At 42.1% G+C, this 16,414-nt stretch overlaps 1 long non-coding RNA gene across 2 annotated transcripts; it reads right to left on the bottom strand.

Moving 5' to 3' along the window:
* Positions 1-440: 440 nt before the first annotated feature.
* LOC132659561 (uncharacterized) lies at positions 441-15,848 on the bottom strand. 2 transcript variants are annotated; one of them, XR_009600115.1, is made up of 3 exons: positions 15,315-15,848; positions 11,327-11,565; positions 441-2,325 (listed from the first exon to the last, which is right to left on the bottom strand). It is a non-coding gene; the product is annotated as an uncharacterized LOC132659561 (long non-coding RNA). The 2 variants fall into 2 exon arrangements; XR_009600114.1 differs by lacking the exon at positions 441-2,325 and having other exon boundaries at positions 10,213-11,565.
* Between the last annotated feature and the right edge of the window lie 566 nt (positions 15,849-16,414).

Genomic DNA, 16,414 nt, shown 5'->3' on the forward strand with positions numbered 1-16,414 from the left:
AATCCTAAAAGATGATGCTATAAAAGCTCTGCACTCAATGAACCAGGAAGTTTGGAAAAATTAGCGGTGGCCACAGGACTGGAAAAGGTCAGTTTTCATTCCAATCCAAAATAAAGGCAATGCCAAAGAATGCTCAAACTACCACATATTTGTAATCATCTCACAGGCTAACAACCCTGGAGAAGGGAACAGCTACCCACTCCAGTACTCTGGCCTGGAGAATTCCATGGACTGTATAGTCCATGGGGTCACAAAGAGTCAAACATGACTGAGTGACTTTTACTTCACAGGCTAACAAAGTAATGCTCAAAATTCTCCAAGCCAGGTGTCAACCCTACATGAACAACAAACTTCCAGACATTCAAGCTGGATTTAGAAAAGGCAGAGGGACCAGAGATCAAATTGCCAACATCTGATGGATCATCAAGAAAGCAAGAGAGTTCCAGAAAAACTTCTGCTTTATTGACTATGCCAATACCTTTGACTGGGAGGATCACAACAAACTGTGGAAAACTCTTCAAGAGATGGGAATACCAGACCACTTCACTTCCCTACTGAGAAATCTGTAAGCAGGTCAAGAAGCAACAGGTAGGAACTGGACATGAAACAATGGGCTGGTTCCAAATTGGGAAAGAAGTACATCAAGGTTGTATATTGTCACCCTGTTTCATTTCAGTTCAGTTGATCAGTTATGTTTCACTCTACGGCCTCATGGACTGCAGCACACCAGACTTCCCAATCTATTACCAACTCTTCAAGCTTGCTCAAGCTCATGTCAATCGAGTCAGTGATACCATCCAACCATCTCATCCTGTATGTTGTCCCCTTCTCCTCCTGCCTTCAATCTTTCCCAGCATCAAGGTCTTTTCCAATGTGTCGGTTCTTCACATCAGGTGGCCAAAGTTTTGGAGCTTCAGCCTCAGCATTACTCCTTCCAATGAATATTCAGGGTTGATTTCCTTTAAGATTGGCTGGTTGGATCTCCTTGCAGTCCAAGGGACTCTCAAGAGTCTTCTCTAATACCACAGTTCAAAAGCATCAATTCTTTGGCACTCAGCTTTCATTATTGTCCAATCCTCACATCCATACATGACTACTGGAAAAACCATAGCTTTGATTAGATGGACCTTTGTTGGCAAAGTAATGTCTCTCCTCTTTAACATGCTGTCTAGATTGGTCATAGCTTTTCTTCCAAGGAGCAAGTGTCTTTTAATTTCATGGCTGCAGTCACCACCTGCAGTGATATTGGAGCCAAAAATCAATAAATAAATAAAGTCTCTCACTGTTTCCATTGTTTCCCCATCTATTTGCCATGAAGTGATGGGAACAGATGCCACGATCTTAGTTTTGTGAATGCTGAATTTTAAGCCAATTTTTTCAATTGCTTCTTTCTCTTTCATCAGGAAGCTCTTTAGTTATTCTTCACTTTCAGTTGTAATGGTGGTGTCATCTGCATATCTGAGATTACTGGTATTTCTCTAGGCAATCTTGATTCCAGATTCTGCATCATCCAGCCCAGCACTTAGCATGATGTATTCTGCATGTAAGTTAAATAACCAGGGTGACAATATATAGCATTGGCGTATGCCTTTCCCAACTTGGAACCAGTCTGTGGTTCCATGTCCAGTTCTAACTGTTGTTTCTTGACCTGCATACAGATTTCTCAGGATGCAGGTCAGGTGGTCTGGTATTTCCATCTCTTGAAGAATTTTCCACAGTTTGTTGTAATCCACACTGTCAAAGGCTTTGGTGTAGTCAATAAAGCAGAAATAGACTATTTTCTGGAACTCTCTTGCTTTCATGATGATCCGGTGGAGTTGGCAATTTGATCTCTGTTTCCTCTGCCTTTTCTAAATCCAGTTTAAACATCTTTAATTTCATGGTTCACATACTGTTGAAGGTTGGCTTGGAGAATTTTGAGCATTACTTTTCTAGTTTGTGAGATGAGTACAATCGTGTGGTAGTTTGACCATTCTTTGGCATTTCTTTCTTTAGGATTAGAATGAAAACTGACATTTTCCAGTCCTGTGGCCACTGCTGGTTTTTCCAAATTTGCTGGCATATTAAGTGCAGCACTTTCACAGCCTCATCTTTAAGGATTTGAAATAGCTCAACTGGAATTCCATCACTTCCACTAGCTTTGCTCATAGTGATTCCCCCTAAGGCACACTTGACTTTGCATTCCAGAATGTCTGGCTCTAGGTGAGTGATCACACCATTGTGGTTATCTGGGTTGGGAAGACATTTTTTGTACAGTTCTTCAGTGTATTCTTGCTACCTCTTCTTAATATTTTCTGCTTCTGTTAGGTCCATACCATTTCTGTCCTGAAAGAGGAGAATGAAAAAGCTGGCTTAAAACTCAACATTCAAAAAAAAGAAGATCATGGCATCTGGTCACATGACTTCATGGCAAATAGATGGAGAAACAATGGAAACAGTGAGAGACTTAGTTTTCTTGGGCTCCAAAATCACTGCAGATGGTGAGTGCAGCCATGAAATTAAAAGATGAACCAAACTGACCATGCTTTCATATTTTCTCCTCCTCCTCCTCCTCCTCCTCTCCTTTGTTCTTTTTTTTTTTTTTTAAGTGGGAGACGGGTGGCTCAGTGGTAAAGAATCTGCCCACCAATGCAGGAGACATTGGTTCAATTCCTGAGGTGGAAGGTTCCCTGGAGAAAGAAATGACAACCCACTCCAGTATTTGTGCCTGGGATATCCCATGGACAGAAGAGCCTGGTGGGCTACAGACATGATTTAGCAACTAAATAACAACAAGCATGCAAGTTAGTTCAGTTTAGTTATGACCCCATGTACTGCAGCATGCCAGGCCTCCCTGTCCATCACCAACTCACAGAGTTAACTCAAACTCATGTCCATTAAGTCGGGGATGCCATCCAAACATCTCATCCTCTGTCACCACCTTCTCCTCCTTCCTTCAATCTTTCCCAGCATCAGGGTCTTTTCAGATGAATCAGTTCTTCATATCAAGTGGCTAAAGTATTGGAGCTTCAGCTTCAGCATCAGTCTTTCCAATGAATATTCAGGGTTGATTCCCTTTAGGATGAACTGGTTGGATCTCCTTGCAGTCCAAGGGACTCTCAAGAGTCTTCTCCAACACCACATTTCAAAAATATTAATTCTTCCACACTCAGCTTTCTTTATGGTCCAACTCTCACATCCATACATGACTATTGGAAAACCATAGCCTTGACTAGATGGACCTCCGTTGGCAAAGGAATGTCTCTGCTTTTTAATATGCTATTTATGTTGGTCATGGCTTTTCTTCCAAGGAGCAAGCATCTTTTAATTTCATGGCTGCACTCACCATCTGCAGTGATTTTGGAGCCCAAAAAATAAAGTCTGTCACTGTTTCCACTGTTTCCCCATCTATTTGCCATGAAGTGATGGGACCAGATGTCATGATCTTAGTTTTCTGAATGTTGAGTTTTAAGCCAACTTTTTCACTCTTCTCTTTCACTTTCATCAGGAGGCTCTTTAATTCTTCACTTTCTGCCATAAGGGTGGTGTCATCTGCATATCTGAGGTTATTGATATTTTTCCTGGCAATCTTGATTCCAGCTTGTGCTTCTTCCAGCCCAGATGCAAGTCAGTAAAGAAATAGCAAGTTACTCTCCTTGCAATTTAATGCTGTTGATGAAAGCACCAAGTGTGTCATCAGAAAGAGAGATGTGTTTGTCTTATCTTGGATTCACACATCTCAGCATATGAGGCAGGAAAATCATACCAACATTCTGGGACTTCGTTGGGCATTGGGGACAATTTCAAACAGATCAAATGAGAGGATATACATGAGTGTAGTTCTTACATGTCTCGTGAAATGAGAGTGTGCATTGTGAGGACAGACGAAGTCATCTCTCTGAAGGTAAAGGGAGATCATGTACAAGATACAAATAACAAAAACTGGGAACTGCCTTAAAGGTTCTACCAGGAATTCATCATGAAACCTTAACTGTATCAATGATGCTTCCATATCTAAGAATTGCTATGGCTCCTTCCAACTTCAAGGACCAATGCACCCACCCAAATGCAAAGTGATGGTGATTTTTTATATTTTGGAAACAGTGCTGGAACTGTGGCTTGAGGACTTGTATGGCTCATTCTTTGACCACTGATCAGCATGTTGCTGGCTGGAGGACTATTTCTGCATGCCTGGTTTTCTCATAGGGGCAGGGAGAAGAGTCCTAGTGTTCAGTAACTCTGTCTAGAAATTGTCTGAGTGTTTACAAATTCAGCACAGAGTGTACTCAGATTCCTCAGCTCAGAAATTAAAGGGTATTTCTGTTATTTATTTACATGATTTATTCTGTATGGTCATAATTTAAACCAAATCAAACTCCAATCCCAGAAACAATAGCCTGATGAATTTTTAAAGAAATTTTCCAAAATAAATCAATTTTTTTTTTGGCTTGAGTTAAATTGAAAAAGCTTCCACCCCTAAGGAAGAATTGTGCTTTGTTTGTTTGGGGAACGTTAGAAGGCATCCAGTAAGTTTTTACACAAGAGGTCACACTCTCTTAACTGGGAGATGCTACTGACATTTAAAGAATGGAGGAAAGCAATTAGATTAAGAGTTACTTTCAGGCATGAGATGGCTTATTATGTGCCAGGCGCCATGTTATACATAACTTAAAATTTTTAATACTAATGTAATTATCTCCATTGTATAGCTGTGGAGCTGAGATTCAGATAAATTTTATGGCTTTTATAAGATCAGACCGTGATGGAGGAAAATTCAAACCAAAACATTTCCCCCTTCAAACTTCATCTTTTAAACTTGACCCAGTCACTACATTCCTTTTGCACACAGATGTTAAAATCCTTTTTTTTTTAAGCTAGTGTGTTTTCTAATGAATATCAAGAAGTACCAGAAGACAAATTCTTGCCCCCAATTTTGTCTGTCTCCAGTATGCGTCTCAGTTCATACAGCATTTGATTCAGCCTCAGCATACCATGTGCACCTGATATATCTTAATAACAATACAAAAAACAATGATTATGTGTAAGGGGACTGTCTTGATAATTCCAAGTCCAGTCCCACTCCCCCTATTCTGATGGAACCATTAGAAATGCAACTGGGTGAATAAGACAAGTGAAGACATGAGAAAGGGAAGTATTATGCAAAGACAAATTAAGGATTCTGTAATAATGAGAATAATGACTACTCTTATAGTTTAGCTGACTGAGGTGGGGGGGAGCTGAACTTTGGTTTAGAAACGTTTGCCTTCCATGTGTTTGAGGTTTTGCTGGTTTAGAAATGTTATTTTTGTTGAAGCTTATTGCTGCTACCTCTGCACATCACTCATTATCCCATTCTTGTGTGGACATATGGCTCAGAAAGTTTAGAAAACACTGCCCAATTTGTCTAAATACCAACTCACGGCCTAATCCACCACAGCGCCCATTGTGTTGGAGAACACAGCTGTATAACCTTATCAGCGCTGGCCAAAGGGGTGCCCGCCAGTTCCAATGCCGATCCAAAGCTTGAGTTTGCCTTGGCACGTGGTGACTGCACATTTGGAAGGAGCCTGCTGGAGAGGGAATCTGAGGGCTTGGAGGAGGGAAGGCGGGAAGAGACAGTTGCTGTCTTTCTGATCTTCCCAATTCAAACAAATAGCCAACTTTCCTGTGCCAAAAAATTTTTAAAGGGTATTTCTGCCTCCCAACTCAGGAATCTTTCCTTCCTATGCCAAGATGGTTCCCATAGCTCTCACTTTTAGGGAAAAAAAGTTCAGAAAACAACTGAAATGATGTCTTCCTCTGGAGTGGGGGATGCTTACTCCTTGGAAGAAAAGTTATGACCAACCTAGATAGTATATTTAAAAGCAGAGACATTACTTTGCTGACTAAGGTCCGTCTAGTCAAGGCTATGGTTTTTCCTGTGGTCATGTATGGATGTGAGAGTTGGACTGTGAAGAAGGCTGAGCGCTGAAGAACTGATGCTTTTGAACTGTGGTGTTAGAGAAGACTCTTGAGAGTCCCTTGGACTGCAAGGAGATCCAACCAGTCGATTCTGAAGGAGATCAGCCCTGGGATTTCTTTGGAAGGAATGATGCTAAAGCTGAAGCTCCAGTACTTCAGCCACCTCATGCGAAGAGTTGACTCATTGGAAAAGACTCTGATCCTGGGAGGGATTGGGGGCAGGAGGAGAAGGGGACAACCGAGGATGAGATGGCTGGATGGCATCACGGACTCGATGGACGTGAGTGAGTCTGAGTGAGCCCCGGGAGATGGTGATGGACAGGGAGGCCTGGCGTGCTGCAACTCATGGGATCACAAAGAGTTGGACACGACTGAGCGACTGAACTGAACTGAACTCTGGAGTGGGGGAAGGGAAGGATCCTCCTGTCCTAAACCCCACCTTTGTTCATCTGGAGACAACAGAGCCCACGCAGAGACTGTGAATTGGTGACTGCTTGCTTTCCTTCCTGGACTAGGTGAACAAGGGAGCAGGGTAGTGTTCAAGTAATTAGTACATATTTTTGTTATTGATCATTCTTTGTGACCCCATGGACTGCAGCATGCCAGGCTTCCCTGTCCTTCACTGCCTCCCAGAGTTTGCTCAGACTCGTATCATTAAGTCAGTGATGTCATCCAACCATCTCACCCTCGGACCCCCTCTTCTCCTCCTGCCTTCAATGTTTCCCAACATCATGGTCTTTTCCAGTGAGTTGGTTCTTCTCATCAGGTGGCCAAAGTATCAGAACTTCAGTTTCAGCCTCAGTCCTTCCAATGAATATTCAGGGTTGACTACTTTTAGGATTGACTGGTTTGATCTCCTTGTTGTCCAAGGGTACATATTTTACAACAAGAAATTTCTAACAAAACACTAGAATAATACAGAAAGTCTGCTTCTCATTAGAAATGCATTAATTCATACACTGAAAAATAACTGAGCACTTGCTATGTGCTACATATGGTGTTTTGAGACCCAAAAAAAAAAAAAAAAATGGAGTTGTAATTCCATTTCTAAAGGAACTTCTAATTGGGATAGGGTGGGGGATGGGGGTAAGGGTACACAGCTTTTTGGCACCCAAGAAATTTACTGCCAAAGCTTCAGCTTGTTGTTCATTTAGTGGAACTATATCAATAACAATATCCATTCTGTTATGGGTATCCACCGTATCCACAACAGTACCTTCAGCATAAAATCATTATGAGGAATAAGTGAATTAAAATTAGGGTAATGGAACAGTTCCTGGCCAGAAATTGGGAGAGGGACCTTAGGGAAATACATCATGTAATGACATCTCACAAAGTATATAACCTACATTCAGGCAAAAATTCTTACAAATGAGAGTAGGAAAACTTCCAGTAAAGGGGGGGCAGTCCAATTGTTAAGATGCCCCACTTCCACTTCACAGGGCACAGGTTCCCAGGTTCCCCTGATCAGCCATCTAAAATCCCACATGGTGTGTGGTACAACAACAACAACAAAATTATTTTAGTTTAAAAAAAAGAGGGAGTAAGGAGATGCACTTAAGCAGAAGAGCATTTAAAGAGTCCACCTGGGTGTGTGGCTCCAGGAACAGGCTTGAGAATGACCCCACTAGCTCACAGCCTGGGAAGACCCCATCTCTGCATTCGCTCATCTGGGAACCCGTCTGTCTTCACAGTGACTATCTGGAAGGCATTCAGAGAGCTGGGTTGGAATCCTTTCTACTGTGTGACTATTTCACTGTGAGGCATTTTTTGCATCCACATTACTTTTTAATAGTGAGGATGTGCGAGCTAATGTCTAGAGGTCCTTTTCCAGCTGAATTGTGTTCGAAAGCCTTGCTCAGTGGTGTCTTGTTCTTTTTTCCACTCATCGGAACACAGACTATGAGTGCCTGGGGAAAATGGAGAAACTGTGCCCTGCAATCCTGCAAAAGTGCCTCCTTCTCTCTGGGCTCTTGCTCTGTGATGCGTGGCATCTCAGGCTGGGGAACAGGTATGTTTTTCCAGGGACTCCACCAGCCAGGAAAAAGATAGACTGGTGATGTGGAGGGTGGTGTGGTCCAGGTCTTCGCACAGCATGTGACATACAGCAGGTGCCTCTGATCTCTCAAAATCTCCACAGACAGGAAGCAGCTTAGGGCAGAGATGGTGTTACACACCAATGCCCCTAAGACTAGTAGAACTTCTGACCCGAGTTAGGCGTTAAGGGCTTCCCTGATGGCTCAGCAATAAAGAATCCATCTGCAATGCAGAAGACATGGATTCGATCCCTGGGTCAGGAAGACCCCCTGGAGAAGTAAAGGGCAACCCACTCTAGTATCTTTGCCTGGAGAGTCCCATGGACAGAGGATCCTGGTGGGCTACAGTCCATGGGGTCACAAAGAGTCAGACATGACTGAGCGACTGAGCACCTTAGCACCTAACCTCTTATGAAACTCTTAAGAGAGGAAAAAAAATAAAAGGCAAAACCTCTAGGTGTGCAAGTCTGTGTTACAGAACAAATGATTCGAGATTTTGCTGACTGTGGAGGAAATAAGAGGATCTGGAGAGAAGGGAGTTCTGGGACCTTGAGTAGACCCAGACACTGAAACTTCAGTCAGCACCAAAAAAGAAATGAGCTACCAAGTCATGAAAAGACCTGGTAGACACTTACATGCATATTATTAAGTGAAACCAGCCAGTCTAAGAAGGCTACTTACTCTATGATTACAACAAAAGGACATTCTAGAGAAGCTGAAACTTGAAGAAGGGCATGACAACCCACTCCCATAACTCTTGCCTGGAGAGTTCCATAGACAGAGGATCCTGGTGGGCTACAGTGGCAAAGAGTCAGATATGACGGAGCAACTAACACTTTCACTTTCGCATGCATGGAGACACTAGAAAGATCAGTGGTGCCAGGGATTGGAGGCTGGGAGGGATGAACAGGCAGAGCAGAGGGAATTTTTAGGGCAGTGATAATATTCTGTATGATACTACAGTGATGGATACATCTGCCCAAACCGCAGAAAGCACAATACCAAGAGTAAACCCCGACATCAACTATGGACTCTGGGTGACCAGCATGGGTCAGTGCAGATTCATCAGCTGTAACAAATGTACTGTCTGGTGAAGGATGTTTGTAGGAGGGAGGCTCTGTGTGTGTTAGGCAGGAAACATATGGGAAATCTCTGTATCTTTCTCTCAATTTTACTGTGAACCTAAAGTTAATCTTAAAAAACAAACAAACAAAAACAGTCTTACGTGTCTTCTTTTGAAAAAAAAAAAAAAAAAAGCAGTCTTAAACGTTTTTAAGGTGCCTTGATGATGACTAAGGGAACTGCATCTGTCATTTCTGGGGCTCTTCACTTTCAAATGGGGCCGCAGTTTCCAGAGAAGCCTCCCAGGCGGTCAGCACCACCCCCATCTGCATTTCTCCGCAATTTTCTTCCCCAAAGCTGGAGTTTTGACCAAGGGAATCCAATATGTAAATGCTCCCTCATCTTGTCATCCCATAGATATCCTTATCTGATGGACTAGGATGCAACTCTAACTGCCACCAAGAGGAGACACAGCAAGTTAATTCTACACAGTTTCTGCCTCAAAAATACCTGATAGGATCTCAAATGCAGAATTACAAAAAGAGTTCGGACATCAGGGTGATCAAACCATATGTCCTGTATTACCAGTTTGTGTTCTGCATATCTACTCTGTGATCGGGTTTTTGAAAATTGATTGCAGTTTTTGTGGACTGCAGTAAAATCTCCAAATTACATAAAATGGTGATGTTTTGTATTTCATCACTAAGGGAAGTTATCCTTAACTGAGTAAAATAATTGCAAACAGATCTTTTCTGTAACTTCTCATTCAAAGATTATGCAGCAATTCTTCATAACTCCACTCACTTTTAACCTGGAGTAGGAATAACAAGATACAGATAGTAAGATTTTTTTTTTTTTTTTTTTTTTGCAAAACGGACTTTCCACCATGTGGCCAAGAATTTGAAGGTTAAAATTCTATGACATGCAATTCTTCTGAACCTGAAACTGAGAAAGCTTTCAGCTATTACATCGAAATATCTGATATGAGAAAGTCTTCAATAATTTGCAAAAGCATGCATCCTCTCAATTCCTGTTTGTATTAATTCTTTCATTGGCAAAGTTGGAGACAACCCACCTCATTTCTTCAAACTCCTTTGCATTCAGTTTATATCTCTTATACCAACTTATATGTATAATAGGTTACATATATGATATTATTTGTACTATACTCAACTTACATTTCTTATAACTTTTATTTAAAAAGTAACAAAATCATTAGGAGTAAGAAAGTGGCAATTCAAATTAATAATCCCTCTCCACCATAATTTATTCATAGCAGGTATGGTAATTTTTGGCTTTGGCTGCAATTCTTATTTATATGTTTCTTCACTTCTGAAGTACTCTTGTTGTTGCTGTTAAGTAGCTAAATTGTGTCCAACTCTTTGCAACCACATGGACGGCAGCACACCATGCTTCCCTGTCCTTCACTATCTCTTGCAGTTTGCTCAAATTCATGTCCATTAAGTCAGTGATGTGATACAGCCATCTCATCCTCTGTCACCCGTTTTTCCTCCTGCTCTCAAACTTTGCCAGCATCGGGGTCTTTTCCAATGAGTCATCTCTTTGCATCAGGTGACCAAAGTATTGGAGCTTCAGCTTCAGCATCAGTCCTTCCACTGAATATTCAGGACTGATTTCCTTTAGGATTGACTGGTTTGATCTCTCTGCTGCCCAAGGGACTCTTAGGAGTCATCGCCAGCACCACAGTTTGAAAGCATCAATTCTTTGGCATTCAACTGCATTTAGAATTTTCTCATTCTAATACCAAGAGCAAAGTCAGCTACATGCAGGATAAAACTTCAACAGAAAAGAACGATGCACGCCCCAGTCTTGACAAGGACAATTGTAGTTAGAATTAACTGAGTACCATGCTATGCATGAGATCTAAATTATTTCTTCTTAAACAATATGGACACATCTCTGCCTCTTGAAATCTTTTCTAGATCAATGGAATTTGACTCCATTCATTCTTTCACTAATTCATTCAAACAATTGTTTTCAAAGGTATATTCTATGTCAGATACCATGTACAATGTCCATCCAATGTAAAATGTAGCTAAAATATGGGATCTTCTTAGCAGTCTCTTTAGAAGATCAGGAAGCATGTGATGATAGAAAGAATTCTACACAGAAGTCTGGAGATGCTGTTTCTATTGCTGGCTTCACCAAAGGCAGTCTGGTCCGCTATGGGGCAAAGCCTTCTCTGTTGCCTCAAATCCTTTATCTATAAAATAACAGTACTTGACGAGCTCTTCCCTCACCTTCCCCCCGCCTTCCCCAGGACTGACCTTCTCTGGGACTGGCCCCTGAGAAGAGGTTTGGACTGTGGCTCCACAGAAGAAATCCTAGTGCAGGGCTGGGCGTGCTACCGGAAAAGAGTTGCTGCTGCTGCTGCTGCTACTGCTGGTGACAATGAAGATGTTCCCACTTCATGTGCCAAACAGGCTTGTCACAGATAAGTGTGGTGTGAGCCAGATCTCTGTAGAATTCTGGCTCCTGTCCATCAGGCCCAGGAGGAATTCAGCGACTAGGGAGAAGAACGCATGACTCAAAATCAGATCCTGCTGTGAACCCAACAAGACCTCCAGCCAAAGGCAAGAATGTACTCAAGGGAGGTGGGGACGTCATAATCAATAGGGACAAAGTTCTTACTTCCTTTCCAATCCTTGAGCCAGCAAACCTTCAATGGAGTCAATGTATCTGTTATTCAAATATGTTTCATCAGCCAGCATTCACATGTATCACATTCAGACCTACTGGCCTGTGTGTACAAATGTGCACACAAGCAGGTACACACCATACACATATGCCTGCACACACATATACTCATGTGTGCATACACAACCATTGGTCAATGCCAGCTGTTACTTCTGAATTGGTTGAAAGTGAAAAGCGAAAGTGAAAGTCACTCAGTCGTATCCAACTTTTTGTGACCTTCCTTTGGAATTCTCTTGGCCAGAATACTGGAATGGATAGCCTTTCCCTTCTCCAGGGTACCTTACTAATGCAGGGATCAAACCCAGGTCTCCCGCATAGCAGGAAGATTCTTTACCAGCTGAGCCACAAGGGAAGCCCAAGCTGGAGTGGGTAGCCTATCCCTTCTCCAGCAGATCTTCCCAACCCAAAAATTGAACCAGGGCCTCCTGCATTGCAGGAAGATTCTTTACCAGCTGAGGCAGATGACACACCAAAACCCTCATGACACAAACTTTGACATGTACATTGGCAAATTCTGGTGACTAGGTAAGGGAAAACTTAATCCATAACTTTATCTTTACTTGGGCTCAATTTTCACTTACATGAAAAAGAAATAAAGCAAATAGTTAGCTTGGGTGTTAGGGATTTTCACTGTAACTGTTAAAAAATATGCCAAACTTAAAAAACATACTATATCTCTTGGCCTGAAGAAGAGTTCCACACATGGATAGACTTATAATAAAAGCACTTAATTTTTAAAATCTATTTTTACACTTAGCTATACAGGCCAGTGATGTTAAAATGTAATAAGGGTTACAGTAGGCCTTTTAGTAATTGGCCTTTCATATGCTTTCATGGTTTTAAAACTTAAATACTAGGTCTGGTTAACCTGCTAGATTTCTACTACTATTTACCAAACTGGAAAATGATAGGTGTAAAAACCAAACCCAAATCAAACATAAATCTTTGATTGTTGGTCTCTTAAAGGCTCAAAATATTTCTTGAAGGCCACAGCAGACATGTGTACTGAAATGACAGGCTGACAACTTGCTGGTTATAGATGCTTTAGGTGGTTTGATTTTTTTTTTTTGAGTGACCACAGCACCCAGGGTTGTAATGGAGATTCTTCCCCAGCTGGGCCTTTACCAACAGGCAGGGCGCAGAGGCGGTTCTGCTGTGGGAGTGGTGTGGGCAAACACAAGGGCCACGACAAGGTCATGGCCAGGGCAGCCGCAGCTGACAGTCATGCATGCCCCCTCACTGTGCCACCTCACTTCTGTTTCTTCTTCCCAGCAGCCTTACAATCTAGATGTTGTCAGCGTTCCCATTCCACAGATGAGAATGTGGAAGCTTATAAACCTAAGTACTTCCCCAAAGACAGGTGCAGAGTGAGCAGTAGAAAAGACCCGTGACACCGGATTGGCCTCACATGCCAGTCTCTCCTCCACGGTGCTCTGGTTTCCTGCAGCACACACATCACAGCGACCTTCACCTCCGCTAGCCCCAATCCTGCGACTCCTTTTCCATTCTTCAGAGCCCATGTCAAATACCTTCCACTCATGTATCTCTGATGTCCTCAGGCAAAGCTACCTTCTCCCTCCTGTCTGTTCCTTTTGCATCTTATAGGATCTTGACCATTGTCTGGAACGCAAGTCAGATAGCACCAAATGGCATGGAATGAAGTCAGAATATCACAGTGACATCATATAGAGAAGGGCTTTCTACACCTCAGTAAGGAATTTATTGCATAGTCACTGTGGACTGAGCTGTTTACTGTTGTTTCAGCCGCTAAGTCATGTCTGACTCTTTGTGATCCCATGGACTGCAGCATGCCAGGCTTCCCTGTCCTTCACCATCTCTTGCAGTTTGCTCAAATTCATGTCCACTGAGTCAGCGATGCCATCTAACCATTTCATCCTCTGCCACCCTCTTCTCCTTTTGCCTTCAATCTTGCCCAGCATCAGGGTCTTCTCCAATGAGTCGGCTTTTCACATCATGTGGTCAAAGTACTGGAATAAGCTTCAACTTCAGCATCAGTCTTTCCAATGAATATTTCAGGAGAAGGTTGATTTCCTTTAGGATTGACTGGTTTGATCTTCTTGCTGTCCAAGAGACTCTTAAGAGACTTTTGCAGCACCATAATAGAAGGCATCAATTCTTCAGCACTCAGCCTTCTTTACGGTCCAACTCTCACATCCACATTTCTCCTCAAATTCATCCACTGAAACCCTTACCCTCTGTGTGATGGTATCTGTAGGTGGGGCCTTTGGGAAGTAATTAGGTTCAGAGAAGGTCATTTGGGTGGCATATATATACTATATACTGAATAGAGTAAGTCTATACCCAAATTGAAGGCAGGAGGAGAAGGGACCAACAGAGGATGAGATCACATCCTCTGTGGATGGCATCACCAATTCGATGGACATTAGTTTGAGCAAGCTCCGGGAGTTGGTGATGGACAGGGAAGCCTGGCATGTTGTAGTCCATGGGGTCGCAAAGAGTCAGACAGAACTGAGTGACTGAACTGAACTGAACTGAATTGAAAACTGACTAAGACTGTCATCAGTGGGAGTGTTGGATGGATTTTAAATCAAGTAGCATCATGATAAGATTATACTAATAGATATTTATTTATTTTAAATGAGAAAAACCACATTTTAAAAATTCTTTTTATTTATATAATTACAGACATAGACAAAGGTTTTCTGCAAAGGGCCAGAGAGTATATACTTTTGGTTTGGCAAGAGATTTAGAGTTTTTGTCTTGTGGGCTGCAAGTCATGGTTTGCTGACCTCAATATAATTAAATAAATTTCTGAAAGAAAACTATAATTTCTCAAAGTCTTGATTTTGTTTGCTGGGTAGACATCCAAATGATTATACTTTACAGGGAAGTTATTTAGGTGTCACTTGATCACAGATATAATTAATTAGGTACAGATACATATAGCTAACTTTGTTACAGTTTACTATAGCATTTTTAGGCAGGAAATACACTAAAGATGATCCAGTGCTAAAAAAAATTAATTAATAAAGCAATGAACATTCATTAAGAATCTCTCAAATGCCAAGCATGGGATGCCAAGGAAGGTTTAACTCCGAGGGGCTCCAGTCTAACTCTCTAGAAATCACACACATATTATCAGAGCCTCACAGAAGTTACACTTTATTTAAAAAAAGAAAAAGCAAGAGTAAAAAAAAGAAAAAGATCCCACATGGGAAATGTTGCAGCCACAAGAATGTGGTTGTCTTTTTCTCTGTTACTTTGTATCTAAAAGTAGGTATTGCTGTTGAACCAACTTTAAAATCTTCTCAACTCACATGAAGATTTCAGCAGCCCCTAATCCAGCCTATACTACCCCCAAACAAGCAACAACCTTATATTTTCAGCAAATATCAAGGTTATTTTTCTTACCTTGGTTTAAAGAGTCACTCTCTCATCTGAATATGGGATATACATGTTAGAAAGAGGGGAACTAGCTTTTATTTCCCACTTTAACAAATGTTGCATTTTCTGACCTATGTATTTCTCCCAACAACTTTATGGGATGGCCACTCTTCCCCTAAATTGACAGCTCACCTGAATTTGAACCTCAGAGACTTTCCAGGTTCCACATCTGGTGTGATGGTTGAGGACAAAATTTGAGCCCAAATCGTATATTCCAACATCTGCGTCCTTTTCACAACATCGGATTCTCTCTCTCCTGTACTTTATCAAACCTCTTCTCTCCAACTCAACACAACCATCAACACTAACAAGCTAACAAGAGGAATCATCAATCTTCAGATTTCTCGTTGGCTCTGATTTCTCAGTGAGAAGTTGTCTCCTTCCCACCCGAAGAAGGATGCACCCAAAAAGCATCCTCAGCATGGCGGAGGGTGGAGTGGGGGTCACTGAAGGGAGCAGGGAGGGGTCCTCCAGGAGCTGACCTCCAAGGTGCACAGCCAGAGCTAGGACAGTGGACGCTGGAGGGAGTCTGGAAGGAAGGGCTGCTGAGATAGATGAGGAAGCCCCCCACTTACATCAGCAGAGCTGGGCGCCCTGAGATGGAGCCCTGGAGCCCACAGAGCTCTGGGATAGGAGCCTGCCCGCAGAGTCGCTGAGTCTAGACTCCAGATGTGAACTCACTCTTACCAGCCAGTCAGAGCCTGCGGGTAAATATTCCTACCAGATGACAGCGGGTTCAGTTACAGCAGTGATGACAAAGGACTGAAATAGGAACAGTAAATACGGGCACTGCTGTTCCCTGGGCAAGGTAAACACACACACACACACACACACACACACACACACACACACCCTCACAAATACTCTCCCCTTACTTCTCAAGATGCTATTATGCCAGTAGGTCATAGACATCCTTATATTTTCTTTGCTATGTCAAAACAGTTCCAAGATGAATTGAAGGTTATTTAAGTCAATTAGACACTTAAAATGAGCTGAACGTGGGTACATAGAGAGGACGCATGCCAATTACCTTCTGGTTTTTAACCTTTAAAGAGATGGAGAGCTGAGGAAAAGATAGAAACACCTCTAAGCAAAGTTTTTGGACTGCAGGGCCGTGAACTGTCAAATGTACTTTGAGAGATGAGAGCTTTTACAGGTTTTCAGAGCATCAGAAAAGCCCTGTGTAACAAAATTCTAAATATAGTTCTGCCCCTCAAATATAGTTCTGTTTT

The sequence above is a fragment of the Ovis aries genome, chromosome 3 (genome assembly GCF_016772045.2).
Source record: "Ovis aries strain OAR_USU_Benz2616 breed Rambouillet chromosome 3, ARS-UI_Ramb_v3.0, whole genome shotgun sequence".
Classification (NCBI taxonomy): Eukaryota; Metazoa; Chordata; class Mammalia; order Artiodactyla; family Bovidae; genus Ovis; species Ovis aries.